Source organism: Protopterus annectens, chromosome 1.part1 (assembly GCF_019279795.1).
Source record: "Protopterus annectens isolate FY-2018-M chromosome 1.part1, PAN1.0, whole genome shotgun sequence".
Taxonomy (NCBI): Eukaryota; Metazoa; Chordata; order Ceratodontiformes; family Protopteridae; genus Protopterus; species Protopterus annectens.
Window position 1 is genome coordinate 1264041345 of NC_056726.1, and position 24743 is coordinate 1264066087.

Below are 24743 nucleotides of genomic sequence, written 5' to 3' on the forward strand. Positions count from 1 at the left end.
CAGTTAAGCTTCCTAATAAAAATCTTAAAATGCAGTAAAACATCACTAACATTTGCCCTGTTAGTGGGCACATAGGTCATAACCCTTTCCAACAAATCAGCCCAACCTTGATCAATATTCGCTGAGCTGTAATTGTATATCTTAAAATCATGGTGTTCATTACAAATAACATTCAAGGCCTGCCCCTCCAATTGTTCCCATTCCTCCTCCCTCTCCCCCTGTTCCTGCCCCTCCAATTCTGGTGATCCACATTATAACCGCTTTGCCCCTGGTTCCACCTTTATGCTATACTGACACATGCACTGCCCTGAAGTTTATACAAATGATTGAAGCTATGAGATGCTTTCTGTAGTCCAGGGTTTGAGTCTTGCAGCTTCAATTTCCCTGCTATGAGATGCTGAGCAAGTCACTTAAACAGTGCTTTGGTACAACTGAGAAACAGAGCTTTGCTCTTAAATGGTCTTTTTAACTGCATGCGTAGTAACTATCAGTAGATAGTTTATCAGTAAATAGTAATAACTATCAGTAAATCTAAAACAGTGACAAACACTTACAAGACAATGTTAATCCTGTCAGGGAAGTGCTAAGCTTGTCACTCTTAAAACTGAAAAAAGAAGTCAATAAGTGAATAAAAAGGATAAAAACAAAATGTGACTTAGATGTCAAAGAAATGCTAGAAATGTTCAAACTATCAAATCCATTTAAAAGTTTGTATATACATACAAAAATAAAGTAAAAAAAACAGAGTCCAATATTTTTATTTAAAACAATAAAACACTATATAATAGGAATGATGCGTGATAGCAGATGTTTCACAAGGGATTTAATCATCACCAACATTAGCATTTTTCCAAAGATAAATCCTGTTCTATTGTCATAGACTCTGCTTTGACTGGATGGAATGTATAAACTTTTAGCACAGGACACTGCACTAATTACAATTTAGCACAGGACACTGCACTAATTACCATGTAGCATAGGACACTGCACTAATCACCATTTAGCACAGGACACAGCACTAATTACCATTTAGCACAGGATACTGCACTAATTACCATTTAGCACAGGATACTGCACTAATTACCATTTAACACAGGACACTGCACTAATTACCATGTAGCACAGGACACTGCACTAATTACCATGTAGCACAGGATACTGCACTAATTACCATTTAGCACAGGATACTGCACTAATTATTATGTAGCACAGGACACTGCACTAATTACCATGTAGCACAGGACACTGCACTAATTACCATTTAGCACAGGATACTGCACTAATTACCATTTAGCACGGGGCACTGCACTAATTACCATGTAGCACAGGATACTGCACTGACTACCATGTAGTGGTTTTGCTTTCTTCTTTTATAAAGTATCATGGTTATATATGCATCTTGTGTCTTAGTGGCAGTAGAAAAAAAATACACTTTAAAATGTATAACTCGGGGCTGTGATTTTAGTTTTAACTAAAAGAGTTAAAAAAATACATCAGTAAATCAAGTACTACACAGACCCAGCCTTGTCTTATTGTAAATGAATAATTTAAAGTGAGAAAAACAATAGTTTAAGAATAGGAATGTTACTTGGGTTTTAACATATAGCACTTATAATGAATTTTAACATGTTCTAGTGTCAGCAATGTCTCTTTAAGGTTTTTTAAAAAGCATTGAATGGGAATGTATAGTGATTGGTGGTTTAGAACATGTAATGGGAATACACACTTTTTAAATGTTGGGTTTAATTTTTTTGTAATCTTTTGTATTTATTTCTGAAGTCTCATTATTTTAGAGACAAAAGTGCTCAAATAAATATACAAATATATGTGCTCATTATATTGTTTTGAGTATGTGACTGTCATTTGGTTACAAGCTTTGGAGATAGTCTTAAGTGCATTAAGAGGTATACAACTGTTAATTCACTAGGGAGTTTTTGTAGTAGGGCATGTAGGACTCTTTAAATATCAAAATACAAAGTTTATGCAAAGCAGCCAAACCTGAAGTATTAGAGAAACTAGATGAGACATTTGTGCATTGGAGAAGCAGCTCAAAGCAACAAGCTTAGAGACAAGAAAGCTCTGCAAATGTACAGGTGAATCCACAAGCAACCATGTACAACACAGAAAGGGAAGTCACAACTATACCCAGCTAGATCAGCATTGTAATCATGGACAGTGGAGACAGCACCAAGGAGGCTTCCAACCCTAAGAGTGAAACAGAAGACAGACCAGTTTAGCATTAACTTTTCCACTGTTAAAGGTAAAGCACTAACTACTGAACCAGGAATAATAGACAGAAAATTCCTTCAGTATTACAGCAAATAATACAAAGGTTGATGGAAAATGTATTCATTTATTTATTTGCATTTGTTTACCAGGGTAGTCCACTGGGGCGTAATGAGCCCATTTTCAGTGGAGACCCAGGGAGAAAAGCTCCACAATAACATGAACATAGATGTGTGTATATAGATAGATAGATGTATATTTGTATACGTATATTTTTATAAATATATATATATATATATATATATATATATAGATAGATAGATAGATATATATACACACATATATATATATATATATATATATATATATATATATATATATATATATATATATATATATATATAGATAGATATATATATATATATATATAAATCCAAAAACTTCCAGCACTATTCAGGAGACGTAGGCAGCATGGTGAATCAAAATGGCTTTATTGTGAACACAATCCCCTCCAGACCGGTTTCGCTCAACAGAGCGTCATCAGTGAGTGCCAGAATACGTGAAAACATGCATTTATATAGTTCTAAGTTTCCCATTTAAAGGGGAACGTGACCCTTTGCATATAATCACATACATATAGTAAATGCTTTGCATTTTTACAAATTTCCCACTTAGGGAAACCTCTCCCTTTACACAAATTCACATCCATATAATAAACTAACATTTATAATAATAAAAAATATATATTTACATATGTATAATGCAAAGTGCCCTGAATAGTGCAAAAATTAACCCTTATATTACACTAAACTTATAACCACAACATCAAAATCTTTACCATAATATCAATGTAACACCTATTACACAATACATTAATATAGCTAATACTGAATATCTATACTCCATTTAGAACAAACAAAGATGCATCTATTTAACAATATATATGTGTATATATAAAAACCATACACATATATACTCTGCAATATAATTTGCAGAATATATCTATGTTAGATTTGCCAAAAACAATTGCTCAACTACCTATGAATCTTACTTAAACATTTACTAATGGTCATTTAGACCAGGTTTGAAAAGAGCTCCCAAATTGATTATCCACCTCCGTTCCTTTTTAGACAGTGATTGATGGGCTATAGATTCACCAATTTCATACGTATTTACCTTATCAATACCTACGAAAATGAAATGAGATGCAGGATGATGTAATGTATGTTTGTATAATGCACTACGCGTACGTTTACATTTTATATCACTGATGTGCAGTGCTATCCTCTGCTTAAAACTACATGAAGTCTGCCCAATGTAGAATGCTCCACATTGGCAGACAGCCATGTAAATAACCCAGGTACTGGTGCATTTAATATGATATCTGATCTCATAAACTTTATTGGTATTTACAGAAGTAAAGGAAGAGGTCTTTGACACCAATTTACAGTATTTGCAGTTTCCACAAAATGTGCTACCTGCACGACCTAATGATCTTGGTACTATGTTCACAATTTGTTTTTTAAATCTTGAAAAATACTGTCCAATTGTTTTACCTCGTCTATATCCAAATTGGCATTGCTGTTTCACCACATTGGAAAAGAATGGGTCATTACTAAAAATATGCCAGTATTTAGAAATAATTTCTTTGATTTTGAAAGTATTATTTGCATATGTTGTAATGAACCTAACTTCCTGTGGTCTTGATTGAACCCTATGTTTGTTATACTGCAAGACTTCAGATCTATCCAATTGTTGACCCTTGTGGTATGCCTTTTCCACTATAGACCTATGGTAACCTCTATCTAGGAACCTCTGTTTTAAAGCTCCTGCTTGTATGTCAAATTCCTCTTGTGTAGAACATATGCGTCTGATCCGCTGGAATTGGGCTGTTGGTATGTTTTGGATGACATGGGGAGGGTGGCAACTATTCGCATGCAACATGGAATTTTTTGAAAAAGGCTTTCTGTGTAACGTAGTCACTACAGTACCATCCAAAATTTTGGTAACATGTACATCTAAAAAGTCTACAGTAAATAAATTTATTAAACCTGTAAACCTGATACCAAATATATTATGATTAAGATATTCTACAAACTGTTGCCATTTGGATGCTGTTCCATGCCACACAACCCAACAGTCATCCAAATATCTCCGCCACATTAACAATTCTTCTTTGAAGGCAAAATTTTCATTATATATATATTCCACCTCAAAAAAGCCCATGAAAAGATCTGCATACGTTGGGGCAAACGTAGCCCCCATTGCTGTTCCCTTACTTTGCAAATACCACTGGTTATCAAATTTGAAAGCATTGTGTTCCAAAACTAACTTAAGAATGTTAATAATGAAATCCATTTCCGCCACCGTATATGTACCTGCTTGCAGCATCCAGTATTGTATAGCTTTAATACCACCTTGGTGAGGGATGCTGGTGTATAGAGACTGCACGTCAAGAGTACCTAAATGTGCATCTACTGAAACCTGCAGATCATTCATAAGATTCAAAAATTGCGTGGTATCTTTAATACGTGCCCTTAATAATGCCAATAAAGGTTTCAATCTAAATTCCAGATATTCTGACAATGGTTCCGTTAATGAACCTGTTCCAGCCACTATTGGCCTTCCTGGTGGCTTGACCAAAGATTTGTGTATTTTAGGGACAAGATAAAAATACTGATGTCTAGGTGCCGTTACTGTCAATTGGTCATATAGTTTAGCATCTATAATACCTCTCTTCAATGCTCTTGATAAAAATCTATCTACAGTATATTTAAAGTCAGGGGTAGGATCTATAGGTAGCTTAATATATGAAATAGAATCATTTAACTGGTTTAAAGCCTCCTGAATATACTGTTCCCTATCCCATATGACAGTGGCACCCCCTTTATCAGCCCCAACTATTATGATGTCATGTTTCTCAACTAATGTGTGTAATGCTTTATTCTCTGCCTCAGATAAATTACATGCATAATGTGTAAAAATCCTTGCTTTATTTATCTGCAGATCTTGCATAACAAGATTCTCAAAGGTTTTTACTGTCCCACAATATGGGGGTTGGAATTCAGATTTTTTGAAATAAAATCCTACTTCCATAGTATTACCTTCATCTTGTCCTTGATGTGCAAAAAAATATCTGAGGTTAAGACATCTGGAAAATGTTTTTAAGTCATTAACAACATCAAAATAAGACACATAAAAAGATGGCACATATCCCAAACCTTTGTTTAATAGCTGTAATTCACTTTTATCAAAGCTATATCTGGAAAGATTGATCACCAAATTATTAACATCATCAGTAATATTATTAGTGTCCACTATATTTTCTCCATCTGCAGATGGGTCACAAAGGCTTGTTCTATTTCTTCCATTACGGTGTTTCTGGCCCCCTCGTCTAAAAGGGTACAAGATCTCTTGGGAGCTGGTGAGCTATGCTGCTCCACGTCTCCCAAATCAGTGTCAGTGTCAGTATTGGAACGGCTTGATGAATAATCAGACTTGTCATTATTAAGTGATTTTCTCAATATAGATTTGCCCCTCTTTCGTTTTAATGTTCCTTTAGATTCAAAGCGCACGCCCCTTTTACGTTGTTTCTGCTGTTTCCAAGTGAACACTTCATCATTCTTATAATCATTCACATCCCTAGCATATTTTTTCTTTTTTCTAGCTTGCAACTCTTTCTCAAACGCATCCATGTCTGCCTTAAACTGTGAATATAGCTCGTTGTATTGTGGTGTTGTGAGAAACACCGAAGTGCATTTCTCATGATATTTTAATTGTTCACTCATCTCAACAAGCTGCATGTCATAATATTCAACTAAAGTTTGCATAAACATCTTAGATGCAGTCAATTGTATGGCCCTCCATTTTTTCATAAAGGCCTTATTTTCAGTCCCTACCCCAGGCTCCACGTGTACTCGTAAGCCACGGGGAGTAATATTTGCTTGCAAATAAGCTTTCAAAAGTTTATTATGCCAAACTAAGGAGCGTACATTTTTGGTATGTTGTGCCATTTTTTTTTAAACAATTCCCAACATCCATATCATCATCCGCTGTTCGTGAATCCATCCCCGACTTGCTTGTCGATGGATAAGATAAAGTTGACCCAAAAATAGAAAAATCATCTCTATCCGCTATGATGTTGTCGGTAAAAGTCTTTAAATGCACATATTCCGCCATTTCACTAGAGTCGCGTATTAAGCCTTCGCTTCACTCCGCCACAGCCCAATCTCGTCTCGTCTCGTCTCGTCACTCTCTGACTCTTTGTCCGATAAACCATATAACATTTACCAAAAATTGCCCCAGCAAACCATAAAAGTAATCCACTCCAAAAAACGACTGCACGGAGCAAAAATAAGTGCACGGAACACTTACAAACAAATCCAGAGACGTAGGCAGCATGGTGAATCAAAATGGCTTTATTGTGAACACAATCCCCTCCAGACCGGTTTCGCTCAACAGAGCATCATCAGTGAGTGATGGTTTTGTATATATATTTTATAAAAAAAAAAAAAAAAAAAAAAAAAAAAAAAAAAAAAAAAAAAAAAAAAAAGAAAAAAAAAAAAAAAAAAAAAAAAAAAAAAAAAAAAAAAAAAAAAAAAAAAAAAAAAAAAAAAAAAAAAAAAAAAAAAAAAAAAAAAAAAAAAAAAAAAAAAAAAAAAAAAAAAAAAAAAAAAAAAAAAAAAAAAAAAAAAAAAAAAAAAAAAAAAAAAAAAAAAAAAAAAAAAAAAAAAAAAAAAAAAAAAAAAAAAAAATAAAAAAAAAAAAAAAAAAAAAAAAAAAAGAAAAAAAAAAACAAACAAAAAAAAAAAAAAAAAATAAAAAAAAAAAAAAAAATATATATATATATATATATATATATATATATAAAATATAATAAATATATATATATATATATATATAAAATATATATATATAATATATCAGCCTCTCCACCCTTGTATGCAATGCCATAATATGTATCATTGCAAAGCTCATTTATGCAGGCAAACATAAATTACATGATCTGGACCCCCACATAGTGTGGTTTTGTTAAAGGTCCTGTCTCCTGAACTTAGTAAATTTCTTTGAAAAGCTTACAGAGGCTGTGGACAGTGGTCACTGTGTGCAGACTACTTATTTTGACCAGCCTAAGGCTTTTGACAGACTGCAGACAAGGGAAAAAGAGGGAAAATGAATAGACTGATTTAGGGAAATCTCACTGATCACTTTGGGCATACAAGAAGGATTAGTACAAAGAAATACCCTGTCTCTGTGGAAAACTAGGAAAGGAGGAATGACCATGAGAGCCTGAAGTTCAGAGACTATCTTGACTGAAGTGAGAGCCAAAAGGAGAACAGTCTTCCTAGTACAATGCTGTAAGGAAGCTAAAGAAGCAGGCTCAAAAGAACCCGAGTTCATTTTTCAAGAACAAAATTGTGGACCCAAGAAGGTGGAATGGGCTTCCTGGGAGGCCTGATATGAAGGATGCCTTTAAGAAAGTACTTAACCTCAAATCCAGAGGCCAAAAGAAGATGTAAGGGCAGACAAGCAGAAATTGCTGACAGGTGAGTTTTAATTGAAGAATATGCTAATCCAGCATGGAGCAGATCACACAAATAAGAGAGAACCAGAGGAACCTGCACAGACAGGGGATCCTGATGGCAAGAGAGGCATCAGACAGAAAATCTTTTCCACTTGGACAAATATGATTTCCTGGTAGTGGGTTTCCTAGCCTTTGCAAAACATGAAGCACATCCTCAGAAAAGAGGTGCCTGAAAGGGATCAAAACCCACAGTGTCAGTTGAAGAGTGGACAAGGGAGGAAGGATGAGAGACCCCTTGTCTTTTATGAGAAGATCCAGTGAGTCACTTGCAAGATTTTGGGTGAGTCCTGATCTGGTGCAAGACCCATGTTAAGAGAGGAAGGGGAGGGAAGGCAGATAGAAACATCTCCCTCCAAGGAAAAGACAGAGTGGCCATTTTCTAAGACAGAGTACCTGAGACTCTAAAAGAGAACAGTGGAAGTTGTCAGTTCAGAGTACAGGCAAAAAGATCTAGCTGAGGAATACCTCACCAATGGACAATGCCCAGGAACACATTTCTGTGAAGCATCAGTTCATGAGCTTGTGTGCTGGACATGCTCAAAGAGTCTGCCATTAGATTGTGCTCTGAGGGAATATAAATTGCTTGAAGAGTCACTCGATATGGGACAGCTAGATCCCAGACCTGAATAGCTAGTCTGCAAAGAAGATAAGACTTTGTAACCCCTTGTTTGTTGACATACCACATCACTATGGTATTGTCTGTGAAGATTTTGATGGGTCCGGTATAAAACAGGGAATGAAAAGCCTGAAGAGCTAGAAGCAGCCCTCATCTTCTTTATATTGATGTGGTTTGACCTCTAAAGGATAGGCCAGACACCCTGAATCTTGAGAGAGCCAAATGAGGTTCCCCATCCCCAGTCTGAATTATCTTTAAAGAGCTCTTGAGTCAAGACTGGAGCTTAGAAAGGAAGTCTCAGGTTAAGAGAAAATTGATGAATCCAACACTGAAGCTCAAGTTAGAGACAGGGAAGGAAGAGGACTGGGAAATCCAGGGGCTGGCAATGTTAGAGTCATACTGACTTGAGGTACCACTGAAGCTTTCTCATGTAGTGCCTGACCAGAGGAAGCATGGTAATGGTGGAAGCCATGAACCCAAGAACCTTGAGAAATTCCCTGGCCGTGCATGAAGTCAGAGGAAGAAAAGACCATAAAAGGCAGTTAGAGACAGGGCTTTAGAGCCAGGCAAAGATGCCAGTGTGGGGATTGTCTGAAGTCTGCAGCTGAGAAAAATATGATTATGAAAAGGTGTCAGAGCTGAATTCTGGAAGTATATGGTGAACCACAGACTGTAACAGGGAAATAGTAAACTTGAGATTTTGAAGTAGAGCTTCAGGAGAAGAAGCTTGAATGAGAAGATTGTCCAGATAGGGAAAGATCTGAACTCCTCTCATCCTGCAAAAGGCAATGATAGGAGAGAGGATACCCTTGGGCCAGTAGAGAGGCTAAAGGGCAAAGCAGGGAACTAAAATATAAGGAAGAAACATAAACATTTCCTGAAAAGGGGGTGGATAGGGATATAAAGGTGGATGTCCTTGAGATCCGGAGAGACAAGAAAGGTCTGAAGTGGAAGAAGGGGAAACAAAGTCTGAAGAGACAATATCCTAAAGGAAGGAATTTTAAGAAAGGTGTTGAGCTGGGAAAGATCCAGAACTGGTTTCCAAGTGCCCTCCTTTCTGGGAACCAAAAACATTCTGGAATAAAGACCTTTCTCCACCTGGACAGGAGATACAGTTTGAATGGTGCCCTGGACCAAAAGAGAATAGAGCACCTCTGGAAAAAGAGGAAATTGTCCCCGAAGAGGTTGAGAGATGTAAAAAAAGGGAAGAAGGGATTTCCAAACTATGACATATCCCTGGCAGATAGCTGACAGAACCCAAGAGCCTGTTGTGATCTTTAACCAATTTGGAAGAGACAGAGAATGACAGTGGGATAAGGAAATTTGGCTGAAGGAAAGGGCAAACAAACTGTCAAATGTAATCTGGCTTATCCAGAAATGCAGGTTTCTGGGAGGTAGGGGTCTGAGTACACTTAGCAGGACGCATATGTCTTAAACCCTTTTTTCCCTTAGGCAGAGGTCAGGACTGCCTATGAACAAAAGCAGATTTGGAGGGATAATTCCTCTGAAATTTGGGAATATGAGAAACAAAAATAAGTTTTAACTCCTGCAAGGCTTCACCCTTATACTGGAGAGACTTGAAAAGTTCAGCAGCAACACCAAAAAGATTTTTATTATCCAAAATAGCATCCAACAGTTTGGCCTTAATGTAATTAGGAAAAGCCTGAAGACAGAGCCAAGAATAGCGCTACATAACTGATCCAAAGGCAGCAGCCCTGGAGGAGACAGCAGCTGCATTGCATTTGATAGAGTGGTGAGCAATTTGAGAGGTACAGCCCAACAGGGAAAGGGCAGAAGCCTTCCCCTTAGAGTCAGGAAGGTCAGAAACCACTTTGGAAACCTGAGGAGGGAGGGCCAAAAAATAAATGGTCATATAAGTCTGACAGTTGAGGACCCGAAAGGATAAAGTGGCAACAGGGTAGACCTTTTTGCCCAACCTCTGCATAGCTCTACTATCCTTTTTGATGGGAGAAACTTAATAGAAGGCAACCACTTGGAGGGCATGTCAGAAGAGTCAGACACTACACAAGGGTCAGCAGAAGGGCATTTATAAAGAAAGTTACACTTGACAGGCACTTTGTAAAATCTATCAGATTTTTTGGGTACAAGGGATTGTTAATCAGGGGCCAAAGAAGCTGTTGAAAAGGTATCCAGGAGGGCAGCCAGAAAAGGGGGAAACAAAAACCCCCAAAATGTTTTTTTTAAAGGAGAAAATTCCATCTTGGGGAAAAAAGGGGAACCCCCGGGGGGTAATAAACCCTTTCTGAAATGTCCAAGGGGGGGAATTTGGAAAAGCCCAATTTTTCCCAAACTTTAAAAAAACCCCGGCAAAAAAAAAAAACCCCCCCCCTTTGGGGGGCCAAAAACAAAAGGAGATAGAATATATCATAGTCTGAAAGACAAGGAGCCACATGGAACTTTTTCAGAGGTGCTCCAAATATCTTTAACCAGGTCTCCCTGCAGCATTCTAGTGTAAGAATTACATAAACCCTTCTTCACTGGTCTAGTTGGTCACTGTAATACCCAAGCCAGATCACACATTAATCATGAACACCATCCTGTCTCAACTATCAATACATATGGGATATGAAATGTACAAGAATGTCACATCCAGTAACCTTGTGCAACTCCAAAAATGATGGGAATAAAATCTCAAACTAGTATTACTATGACTGAGTATTTTTCTTGCACCCAGTAAGATCAAATTCAGCTCCATTCTGGACAGAGTTAGAAGTTAAAATAGTGGTTTCTCATTCCCCATGGGTAATCAATTAGTTCACCAAGTCCATTCCAGCACCTCTAGAAAGTCGGCATGGTTTATAGCTACAGCTAATGCACAAGGCAGTTAGGTTATTAGTTAGAACTTGAGTTACTGAAAAAATATATAGATCTGTGGTGTCTGCCTGGGAATGCTCAGAATTAAAGATTATGGTTGAAAAGAATATAGAGGAGGCTGGAGAGACCAGGAATATGTTTTGACTGGAAGATCTGATGAAACAGGTTAACAATAAAAAGGTGATTATGTCCTTCCAATATGTTCAGGAGAAATGGGATCATCCAAGATTAGACCTCTAGAGATATGTATAAATCCATTATGCTGGGATGCCATATTTATTTATGTAAAGAAAAAAAAAACTCAAGTGAGTTCCTTCCTCTTCTCTGTCTTCTGTCTTTTGCTATAGCCTTCTATATAAGAAGGTATCGGTAATAAAATCCTTTACATTTGATCATGCTTGCTGTATTAACAGTGTGCCGTCCCTCCTCTGGGTAGTAATCAAGGAGTCCCAATCCTCACCTAGGACGTTCACTTGGAACAAAAATTGGTGCACACAGTATTTCCAGATGTAGCTCTCTGCACCAAGCATGATTTTCCCTTAAGAGCACAAAGGGAACACACTCAGTCTGGGGGCTGGGTTTCCCTCTCTCTCTCCATACCTCCAATAAGACTCTCCACTGGCACAGCTGAAGAGTTGAGTCCACAGCCGAGTGTTCCAAGCCAAGTCATCCACCACCATCTCTCTGAAACCAGTGCACTCTGCCCCTGCTCCAAGTAGCTGACACACACACTCTTTGAGATTTAATTCACAGACACACACACACACACACACACACACACATATATATATATATATATATATATATATATATATATATATATATATATATATATATATATACTCCACTGTTCATAATTACAATGCCCAGACTAAAAGGTAGTTTCAACACCACCAGAAGACTCAAAAGCCAGCTACTCTAAGGCTCTTACAAGTGTACCCAATTATACTGAGCAAAATTAATATTAATACAAATGGTAGTATTTGACCAATGCAGCAAAGCTTTCAGGAGTGGCCACAGTGTCACTAAATAAATATAAGTACTCTCAAAGGTTAAAATATTATGTAAAACCCAACCACAATGAACAGTTTAAATATATTTAATAATAAATAATAAAAGAACATGAAAATACTAAATATTTATTTACAATAAACAGAGTTTTTATCACAGGAAATATTAAAAATAGAGTCACATAGATACAGAAAAACAGTACTTAACTACTCCCAGTATATTTTTCTGACTGATCTAAATAATTACTATTCCCTGGTTACTTACTAAAGCAAGGCAAGATGAAGTGGGTGAGTGATCCTTCTTTGTCAGGTTTCATAACCAGACTGCTCTGAGACTTCTGTCCCATCTAGTATTAAAATGCCAGCCAGTGCTGGATTACAGAATGATATCACATACATCTATTCATCTGACTCCTGGCTCCCACACTACCCCTTTACTAGGAATTGAACCAGAATCTAGCACATATGTGTCATAATACACACACACATAGAGCTTTACCAAGATGTGTTATAGCATCTGGAAGCTATAAAACCATTTCAAAAATGTCCACCCTTCCAGGGCTGCAATTAGTTCACCCCTAAGGACAATATGGTAGGAGTCCTAGTCCTGGTTTTCACATACATTTCATCTCTGGCTGCAATCAGAACTGTAAGATACAATCTTTATGTCCTAAACCTTACAGCTGTATTTCTTTTCTGTCCAGCAGGAACAATGTTGGTACATTTATAACACAGCAGTTTTACAAATACAGCTTTACAAATACATTTTCAACACATGTACCTGTACAAATCACTGTGATATAAGACACCGATGTACATTTCAGCCATTATCTAATATTCAACAATGCACTGATCTCATCCATAGCCATATCATTTACTCCAATCTCAGGGATATAGCCAAAATATTAGCAGACATATTTATTGCAAATGTTACCCCACCCATCCACATTGTTGCACCCACCATCACTGAAAATTTGGTTTCCTCTGAAATCACCTTGGAACAAGACTTAGAATTTTTGTCAAAGGTTCAAAATAATGTAGCTGTGGGACCAAATAACATATCACACTGCATTCTGACAGTGCTAACACTATCTGAGTTCAAACTTTAACTGTTCAAACTTAGCCTATTCTTAGGGTTTGTCCCTGATACCTGGAGAGAAGCTACCATGTCTCCTCTACACAAGAGTGGCCACTCTACAGACTCAGGTAATTGCAGGCCCATCAGCCTCTCCACCCTTGTATGCAATGCCATAATGTGTATCACTGCAGAGCTCATTTATGCAGACAAACATAAATTACATGATCTAGACCCCCACATAGTGTGGTTTTGTTAAAGGTCCTGTCTCCTGAACTTAGTAAATTTCTTTGAAAAGGTTACAGAGGCTGTGGACAGTGGTCACTCTGTGCAGACTGCTTATTTTGACCAGCCTAAGGCTTTTGACCGACTGCAGATTAGGGAAAAAGAGGGAAGATGAATAGACTGATTTAGGGAAATCTCACTGATCACTTTGGGCATACAAGAAGGATTAGTACAAAGAAATACCCTGTCTCTGTGGAAAACTAGGAAAGGAGGAATGACCATGAGAGCCTGAAGTTCAGAGACTATCTTGACTGAAGTGAGAGCCAAAAGAACAGTCTTCCTAGTACAATGCTGTAAGGAAGCTAAAGAAGCAGGCTCAAAAGAACCCAAGTTCATTTTTCAAGAACAAAATTGCGGACCCAAGAAGGTGGAATGGGCTTCCTGGGAGGCCTGATATGAAGGATGCCTTTAAGAAAGTACTTAACCTCAAATCCAGAGGCCAAAAGAAGATGTAAGGGCAGACAAGCAGAAATTGCTGACAGGTGAGTTTTAATTAAAGAATATGCTAATCCAGCATGGAGCAGATCACACAAATAAGAGAGAACCAGAGGAACCTGCACAGACAGGGGATCCTGATGGCAAGAGAGGCATCAGACAGAAAATATTTTCCACTTGGACAAATATGATTTCCTGGTAGTGGGTTTCCTAGCCTCCTGCAAAACCTGAAGCACATCCTCAGAAAAGAGGTGCCTGAAAGGGATCAAAACCCACAGTGCCAGTTGAAGAGTGGACAAGGGAGGAAGGATGAGAGACCCCTTGTCTTTTATGAGAAGATCCAGTGAGTCACTTGCAAGATTTTGGGTGAGTCCTGATCTGGTGCAAGACCCATGTTAAGAGAGGAAGGGGAGGGAAGGCAGATAGAAACATCTCCCTCCAAGGAAAACACAGGGTGGCCATTTTCTAAGCCAGAGTACCTGAGACTCTAAAAGAGAACAGTGGAAGTTGTCAGTTCAGAGTACAGGCAAAAAGATCTATCTGAGGAATACCTCACCAATGGACAATGTCCAGGAACACATTTCTGTGAAGCATCAGTTCATGAACTTGTGTGCTGGACATGCTCAAAGAGTCTGCCATTAGATTGTGCTCTGAGGGAATATAAATTGCTTGAAGAGTCACTCGATATGGGACAGCTAGATCCCAGACCTGAATAGCTAGTCTGCAAAGAAGATAAGACTTTGTAACCCCTTGTTTGTTGACATACCACATCACTATGGTATTGTCTGTGAAGATTTTGATGGGTCCGGTATAAAACAGGGAATGAAAAGCCTGAAGAGCTAGAAGCAGCCCTCATCTTCTTTATATTGATGTGGTTTGACCTCTAAAGGATAGGCCAGACACCCTGAATCTTGAGAGAGCCAAATGAGGTTCCCCATCTCCAGTCTGAATTATCTTTAAAGAGCTCTTGAGTCAAGACTGGAGCTTAGAAAGGAAGTCTTAGGTTAAGAGAAAATTGATGAATCCACCACTGAAGCTCAAGTTATAACAGGGAAGGAAGAGGACTGGGAAATCCAGGGGCTGGCAATGTTAGAGTCATACTGACTTGAGGTACCACTGAAGCTTTCTCATGTGGTGCCTGACCATAGGAAGCATGGTAATGGTGGAAGCCATGAACCCAAGAACCTTGAGAAATTCCCTGGCCGTGCATGAAGTCCGAGGAAGAAAAGACCATAAAAGGCAGTTAGAGAGAGGGCTTTAGAGCCAGGCAAAGATGCCAGTGTGGGGATTGTCTGAAGTCTGCAGCTGAGAAAAATATGATTATGAAAAGGTGTCAGAGCTGAATTCTGGAAGTATATGGTGAACCACAGACTCTGTAACAGGGAAATAGTAAACTTGAGATTTTGAAGTAGAGCTTCAGGAGAAGAAGCTTGAATGAGCAGATTGTCCAGATAGGGAAAGATCTGAACTCCTCTCATCCTGCAAAAGGCAATGATAGGAGAGAGGATACCCTTGGGCCAGTAGAGAGGCTAAAGGGCAAAGCAGGGAACTAAAATATAAGGAAGAAACATAAACATTTCCTGAAAAGGGGGTGGATAGGGATATGAAGGTGGATGTCCTTGAGATCCAGAGAGACAAGAAAGGCCTGAAGTGGAATAAGGGGAAACAAAGTCTGAAGAGAAAATATCCTAAAGGAAGGAATTTTAAGAAAGGTGTTGAGTTGGGAAAGATCCAGAACTGGTCTCCAAGTGCCCTCCTTTCTGGGAACCAAAAACATTCTGGAATAAAAACCTCTCACCACCTGGACAGGAGATACAGTTTGAATGGTGTCCTGGACCAAAAGAGAATAGAGCACCTCTGGAAAAAGAGGAAGTTGTCCCCGAAGAGGTTGAGAGATGTAAAAAAAGGGAAGAAGGGATTTCCAAACTATGACATATCCCTGGCAGATAGCTGACAGAACCCAAGAGCCTGTTGTGATCTTTAACCAATTTGGAAGAGACAGAGAATGACAGTGGGATAAGGGAATTTGGCTGAAGGAAAGGGCAAACAAACTGTCAAATGTAACCTGGCTTATCCAGAAATGCAGGTTTCTGGGAGATAGGGGTCTGAGTACACTTAGCAGGACGCATATTTCTTAAACCCTTTTTTCCCTTAGGCAGAGGTCAAGACTGCCTATGAACAAAAGCAGATTTGGAGGGATAATTCCCCTGAAATTTGGGAATATGAGAAACAAAAATAAGTTTCAACTCCTGCAAGGCTTCACCCTTATACTGGAGAGACTTGAAAAGTTCAGCAGTAACACCAAAAATATTTTTATTACCCAAAATAGCATCCAACAGTTTGGCCTTAATGTGATTAGGAAAAGCCTGAAGACAGAGCCAAGAATAGCGCTACATAACTGATCCAAAGGCAGCAGCCCTAGAGAAGACAGCAGCTGCATTGCATTTGATAGAGTGGTGAGCAATTTGAGAAGTACAGCCCAACAGGGAAAGGGCAGAAGCCTTCCCCTTAGAGTCAGGAAGGTCAGAAACCACTTTTGAAACCTGAGGAGGGAGGGCCAAAAAATAAATGGTCATATAAGTCTGACAGTTGAGGACCCGAAAGGATAAAGTGGCAACAGGGTAGACCTTTTTGCCCAACCTCTGCATAGCTCTACTATCCTTTTTGATGGGAGAAACTTAATAGAAGCAACCGCTTGGAGGGCATGTCAGAAGAGTCAGACACTACACAAGGGTCAGCAGAAGGGCATTTATAAATAAAGTTACACTTGACAGGCACTTTGTAAAATCTATCAGGTTTTTGGGTACAAGGGATTGTTAATCAGGGGCCAAAGAAGCTGTTGAAAAGGTATCCAGGAGGGCAGCCAGAAAAGGGAGAACAGTCAGTGTGTTAGGAGACTCCATCTGAAGGAGCTGATAATACCTTTTCTGAATGTCAGAGACTTGAGAGCAATCCCACTTAAAAAAAAAAACTGCATCATGTGGGCAGCAGTAACCCCAAAGGAGAGTTCCTCCAAAGGAGAAAAAGAGCTAATAGAATCCTCTTCCTCTGAACCATAGTCCAAGGGGGAAGGAATTTGAGAAGAGTAAGCCAGGGAGTCTTCTCTAGAATTCAGATTCTCATCCAAAGAATCTAGTTCCCTTGGTCTTTTAAGAGAAGTGGAAGACCAGGGAGGGGCAGGCACAGACACCCTTTGAGGAGGCTTTAAAGCCATTAAAGCTTTGAATAACCCCCAGTAAAATCCTGCCATTCACATTGTGGGTCCTTAACTAAAAGGGAAATATGTTTAGTTTTCTGTTTCTTTTTCTGTGGGACATCTGCACAAAACACTGTCAGATAGTCAGAACCCTGGTGACATTCAATAAGCACAGTAGGAATCTCCTTCCTAACTAATATCTGTGGAACCCCTCAGTCCCTTGGATGCATTCATAGGCTCATAGGTGTGCACTAGGCTAATGGCCCTGGAGCCTTTACAAGCCTAGCCCATAGGATTACCCTGACAACATGACTCCCGACCTTAGTTCCCTGTGCCTCTCTCTCGAGTATAGCCACTGGAGTAATCCCTAGGGTGAATTTTCTGTTTCCCATCCACTCATCAAGATTTCTCTTGAAGAGGGCCAGTGAGGTGCTCTGTTTGACATGTATGGGAAGTCTGCTCCATAGCATGGTCAGTCTCTGGGTTTTGAACCTATCCCTCCTGCATTTTCTGTTGATTGTGATAATGAGGTAGAGGTCTCTGGACTGTGTGGTGCGGGGGATTGGGATTTCTTTAGATGTAGCATTTCTAACAGAGGTGGGTTAGAGATGGCTTTATAAGTCAAGCAGAGATCACCTCTAAGTAGTCGATATGAGAGAGAGAGAGAATAGTTGGAGTTTTTTGAGTCTGTCCATATATGACAAGTGGTTAAGGCCTAGGATCCTCTTTGTGAGGTACTTTTCCAGCCTCTCCAGTTGTTGTAGGTGTTTAGTGCGGTACATGCCAAATGGGGCATTGTACATGATGATTGGCCTAATGAGGGAAGAGTAGAGGAAGACAATGACCTCTTTCTTCCTGGATGCAAAACCCTTAGTAATGAGATGTGCCACATTGAAGGACTTTCTGACCACAGTGGCAATGTGGTGGTCAAAAGAGAGGTCGCTGTCAACCTGTGTTCCCAGATCACTTATAAAGCCTTCTGTGTTCAGTGAACTACCATCAATGTGGTAATTCAAGGGAACTGGGTTTTTCCCAAGGGGGATGATGACACATTTTTTGGTATTGAGCTTAAGGTCATAGTTCTGACACCAGTCGTTGGTCTCAGTGAGGCCTTTCTGTAGGATGTCAACATCACTTGGGGAGTTAATAATAGCTCCCAACTTGCAATCGTCTGTGAACTTTGTCAGCCAGAGAGGAGCGGACCCAGTTCCGAACTCTGTGGGACTCCACTCGTGACTGATTGGCAGTCTGACTTGGAGTCAGCTACTTTCACACTGTGGGTTCTATCTGTAAGCCAGTTTGCAACCCACCTAATGATATACGGGTTGATGCCTAGCTTAGTGAGTTTTTCTTTGATTCCTGAATGGGGAATGGTATCAAAGGTATTGGTCAGATCAAGGTAGGCTGTATGAGCCACCTTGCCTTCATCCTCAGTTCTAGTGACTGATTCAAAGAAGTCGACCAGGCTGAGCAAGCATGATCTACCCTTCACAAAACCAAACTGTGTGGAATCCAGAGTTTGGAGATTCCCTATATCCTTGTTCATTAGGTCCACGATGATGCATTCCATAGCTTTACATATCAGACTCGTCACACTAATGGGGCGATACTTACCAGGGTCTGTAATCACTCCTCCTTTGTGGAGAGAGATGACTGTAGCAGTGTGCCATTTGGTAGGGACAAAGCCTGAGGTGAGGTTGTGGTTGAACAGGGCACACAGGTGAGGTGCCAGTTCACTCTGTAGTTCATGTAGAACACAGCCAGGGATATTGTCAGGTCCCATAGAAGCTGTATTCTTGGCCTTGGACAGTGCTGTTTTAACCTGTGCAGAAATAATACTGGGTGCCTGGCAATCTAATGGCATTCTGATTGGACCTTTGGGGGAGGAGAGAGGGGTATAGTTGGCTCTGAATCTGTCGGCCAGTATATTGGCAATATCTGTTGGCTCAGTGTAGGAGTTACCATTGTGCAGTAGCTCAGAGAAAATCTGGGTATTGCCATGGAGATTCTTTACATAACTATAGAAGGCCTTGTGGTTGTCTTTACTGTCTGATGCAATCTTGTTTTCATAGCTAGCTTTAGAGGATTTGATGAGGGATCTCAACTTTTTGTTAAGGCTGATGAGAGTTTTTCTAGTTTTGAGACTTCACCTTATTTTGCATCAGTTTCTTCCTTCTGTTGTAGAGTTTGTTTATGGTAGGGCACAACCAGATTGGCCTCCTTTTTTTGGAGGAGAGTGTCTTGGTTCTGTTAGGTATGGCGAGATCCATGCATTTGTGTATGTGTTTGTACAGTGCATTGGTGTATAATTCGGCAGTCATGCAACTATTCTCCATTTGCATGAGTGCCGTAAAGTTAGCCACTTCTGTTTTTAGGGGCCCAAAGTTAGCTTTGGAGAAGTTTTTCATGGTGGTTACATTTGTGTAGGTGGGGGATTTCCAAGGTGATTAGTTTGTGGTCGGATCTAACTAGGGAGGAGTTGACTATTGGTGTAGAGCACTGGTCGCCCATGTTAGTAATGACCAGGTCAAAGATGTTGCTACCTCTAGTGGGGGTAAGACTGAGACTGAGACTGAGCTGGTCCAGGGCATTGGAATTAATGATTCCAGGAAATGTTGGGCAAGTGTATGGGTACATGAGTAGTTTTTCCAGTTAATGGAGGGGTAGTTGAAGTCCCCCAGTATGAGATTGTTAGGTTGGACCCTAATATTCTCCAGGGTGCTTAGGACTGTGGAGTGTGAGTCTTGGGACATGGTTGGGGACCTATAGCAGGCTATGACCTGAATCGCTGTCTTACCCAATGTTAGCTGCACCTGAAGTATCTCTGATGGGTTATGTTGGGCTACCAGTCTGGTGGTGTGCGCATCTTTTATGAATATGGAAACACCACCGCCTTTGGAGCTTTGGTCCAAGTTCTGGGCCTGAAAGGTACGGAATGAATTATAGCCTGGTAGTGCAGGGGTGCTTTCTGCTGCTTTAAACCAGGTTTCTGTTGCAGCACAAATGTCGATGTTCTCCATTTTAAGGAGTGCTTCAAGCAAGTGCATTTTGAGATTTAGACTTCTAGCATTGAGCAGCATGACCCTCAGATTGCATTTGGTTGTAGTTGTTACAGTGGTAATTTGGTCTTTGGAACACCACTTAAAAAGGCACTATAGGGGTGGCAAGAGCCTTGGCCAGTATCTGGAAGCCCAGGGGTGACAGATGCAGGACATCTCTTGCAAAGCATCTAAGTCTGTCAATCATATCATCCCAGGCAGACAGATACTGGATCCCCTTATAATGACACCAAAAACTTACCCAATTGTTGAAATCAATCATTTTCTGTTCAATGTACTGTGGTATCATTCTGGGTGATAGTAGGATGCTGCTCAGGGCTAGGGTCATACCTGCCTGGGCTACATAATCCGAGAGATCCTCCATGTCACTTTTCATGTAGTCCAGGGAGACAAAGTTATATTTGTACCTGTTGTTGAGGGACCTGAGTGTGTGCATTATGTGGCAGATCCTGGCACCTGACAGGTAGCTGACTGTTACTTTCCTTATTCAGCCTAGTGGGTGGGACATCAGTATGTCTCACTTTCGAGTCACCTATGACTTGTGTGTTGGGCATGCTGTTTTGCCTTAGGGGCTTTGGTTGAGTGGCACACTGTTTTGGAGAGTTATATGTCTCGTGATTAGTGTTGTGTTGTGGCAGTTGAGTGCATTTCTGCCTTGGAGGTCTCTGCTGTTTGGGTAGAGTTTTACTGAAAGCCTCCACAAAGGTGGGTGTGTGGTTTGAGTTTTTATATGAAGGCAGTGTTGGTGTGTGTTCTGGAGGGCTATGTGTTCCATGTGGTGTGGTGCAAGTGCTGCCCTTCCCCTCCTGACCAGCTATTCCGGTCTTGGCTGGAGAGTGTGTGGCTTCCAGTTTGGATATAGAAGTGCATCTCTCGCATCTCTGCGTTTTGGGAGGTAAGAGCAGAGGCTCTCCCTCACTGTCAGGAGCAGTCATTTGTAAAGCCTCTGAGGATGTGCAAGAAGTTGGATCCATGCCAGCCTCTGACCGGGGTCATGGAAGAGGAATTCAAGGCAACCACTGGTGATCCTCTGCGCTTTTAATAGCCTCAAGAGAGATGTCTGGAGAAGGTTGGACAGCAACCATATCAATCCTAATTTTTTTGGCCTTTTTCTTGGTGGATGGCTGACCCTCAGAATGGGAAAATTCTGCCATAGCACCTTGGCAGACAGAACTCTGTGTATTATTGTGAGAAGCACCCAAGCAGAAAACATATTGGTCATGATGGTCTTTATGGGGAATCTGCCTCCCACACTGACATTTTCCCTTTCTGGATGACATGAACCAAACATCACTAAATAAAAAAGAAAGATAAGAAGAAACTCCAAGAGGGCACTTATCTTAAATGCAGTTTGGTAACCACAGAGCAGAAGGGCATTCAGACTGATATTCAGTAATGGCATTTGGACTGGTGGCAAAGAAGTTCTGAGTGTATGCATCCATATGTCACCTTCATGCCCAAAACTTTACATGGCGACTGTACATATGACGTACAATACCTGAAAGTACTAAATACTTTGGTATACTGGCCGGACATTGGTCTATCCTTGGCAGGAGATGTCTTAGGTTAAGAATACTGCAACAGTGATATGGAAGGACATCCATCTTACCACTGTACTCTTCCTTTATCAGATCCATCATCAAATAAAATGTCCCCTCGGAATCTACAACTCCAAAAGCAAAATAACAAACTGCACCACTGCTGTGTAAACTCAGATACACCAACAGACTGTCACATGGAGCCACTTGACCATCTCATTTAGTAAACAAAATAAAGACAGTTAAAGGCTTTCATCTTAAAATATAACAAGACTGTTTCAGAATCTACAAATCCAACCATATTGCTCGAAAGGTCCTAATGAATTTTAACTGAAAGAATTGAAGGCCTTAAATGCTTCAACTATCCCAGCCTACCAACTGCCTACCAACTGATCCAGGTCACCTATGTCTCTTTTTTCAAGCTATGAAGGACCCAATCCTATTTGACCTCCTACTTTTTAACAAACCAGTGGGTCTACAAACACTCATACTGGGGATCTAAATATTTGCCAACAAATAAACAAGACTTTCTATAGGGGAAAGGGTTCTTAACTCAACGTATTTCCAGCCTGTGGAATAAGTTACAACTACAGTGTCAAACAACGTACTCCTTTGTTTGTCTTTAAGACTAGTTTTGATGGCTGGATGGGTAGACCTAAATGTACATCAGGGCAATGATGAATAGCCCTTTTTGATTTGGGAAGTGCGTATTAAGTATTCATAAAAGAAAGCAAAAACTTTTAAATGTGCCTATTTAAAGATGTATATGGTTATTCCTCTTTTGGTTCCTGTGATTATTTGCCTAGCATTGTTCCCATGTTCCTGTGTTCCTATGTTTGGATGACTGAGGAGCAGAGTCAGAATGGTTTCCACCATACTTGGTTAAATATAAATTGGATGAGTTTCAAGTCACCATTTGTTATTCTCAGATATGAAACCCACCCTTCTCATTTTGCATTTGAAATCACTGTCAGCACATTTTGTATTTCTGTAGCTTATAATTTTTCTTCAGTGTTATATGTCTGTGGAAAGGCTTGCACTATGCAAACATATTTTTATTTTCCTTTTAATAATCTTTTTTGGCAAGCTGAGGCTTTGGCTAGTAAGGTTTAAATGAAACATAGGGGAAGCTGCCAATGCACATAAAATGAGCCTGTTTTCTCTTATCTGCACTTCTGATGTTGTACCCATTTTTCCTTTGATCTTGAGTTTAGCTTCCAAAGGGAAAGGTGCCAGCACTGCATAACTTTGAACGGTGAAATGAAATTTATAGGTACTACGTTATTACAGTAAAGAACTCCCACATTATGCAGGATTCCAAATGGTTTTATCCTACACTTCTACAAATTTTGAAATATTTAGAGGGTTGCACTGTCTTACAATTTGGCACAGAGAGAAGTACTATCCCTATTATACATGCACCTTGCAGCGATCTTGGTTTGATTCCTACAGACTCCATTTGCATATGGTCTGTTCCTAAGCAAGCCACTGAAGCAGACAGTGCGCCTGAGCTGAATCAGAAATGGGCTGATTGGATGAGTGCACTACCTTTAACATCAGATTTGATAAGTGAGTTTGCAAATGTCTCTATTCTGTAAGTACAAGATGTACCAGTGTTCTGAGAGCTTATATAGAGAGTGGTGATGGTTGCACATGCCCTTATCAAGTTTGGTGAACCCATTTAATTACTTCAAAACTTGGTGAGGTGTAAGATTTATTGGAATATGACATCATGCTGCCATTCCCTTTGTGCTGTATTAGTATTCTTGTCAAATTCTTATGCTGCCATTATAAGGTTTGTTGTTGGGAAAACAGATGTTGATAGTTTCTGCTATAAAACTTGGGACTTCTCACTGCTGAACAAAAACAATCCACTGTGGAGGATTCAGAAAGGTTCACCACAATATGGTTTATGCATCACTGTCAAAAGTTCCAGTTTAGAAATTGCTCTTCCACTGTTGCGCTCCCCTCACATGGCCATAGCACAGTCAGCAGTCTCATGGGTGAAGCTGTGTGCTAATAAAGCAGTCTGGCAGAGTGCCTGATGCTAATTACTTATGTTCTTCTATCATTCTGGAAATGCCTGTGGCTACTGGGCTGACATAAACATGCTATTATCTATAATGATATGTTATGTTAAGCAGTATTTTGTGGTAAACTATAAGTCAAGTGAAATATTAAACTAGGATGAAAAAAAGTGAACAGTGTATTTTAACAGCATTCACACATTTACTCCTCTAGGAGTACTAGCAGGACAGGTAAGTGCAACAAACTATGTTTCAATATGTGTGAGTGTGTGTGTGTGTGTGTGTGTGTGTATGTGTGTGGTTTGTGTCTGCACCTGCTTCTATGTGTGTGTGTGTGTGTGTGTGTGTGTGTGTGTGTGTGTGTGTGTGTGTGTGTGTGTGTGTGTGTGTGTGTGTGTGTGTGTGTGTGTGTGTGTGCAGGTATGTGGGTGAACATTTCCTTCTGTATGAACAAGTGTGGAGAAGACTGTTTGCAGATGACTGTGTGTGTGTGTCTTTGTTACAGTATTGCATGGGTTGCTAGGGATATCGCTAGCATGCTCAGGTCTGACATCAAAGAGTTCTGTTCAGAAGCATTGTTGTGAGCTGCTAATGAAGTATTTCTCGGTATGGCGTTACATGTCTTTGAATCTGGGATTTTCTCTCTCATGCTAATTGATCAACCCACATAGGACAATTACTGTGGCAAACAGAATCTCAATGAATCTTAGCCACAGTTTATGGAAGTAAAAGTTAGCTGATTATATGCTTAGCTGGCTAAAATACTTCGTCCAAGAAAAGGTGGGTGATACTGAACATTGCTAGAAAAAGAACTTACCATTATTTATAGTAAGGTAGCTAAACCACAGCTAAGACTC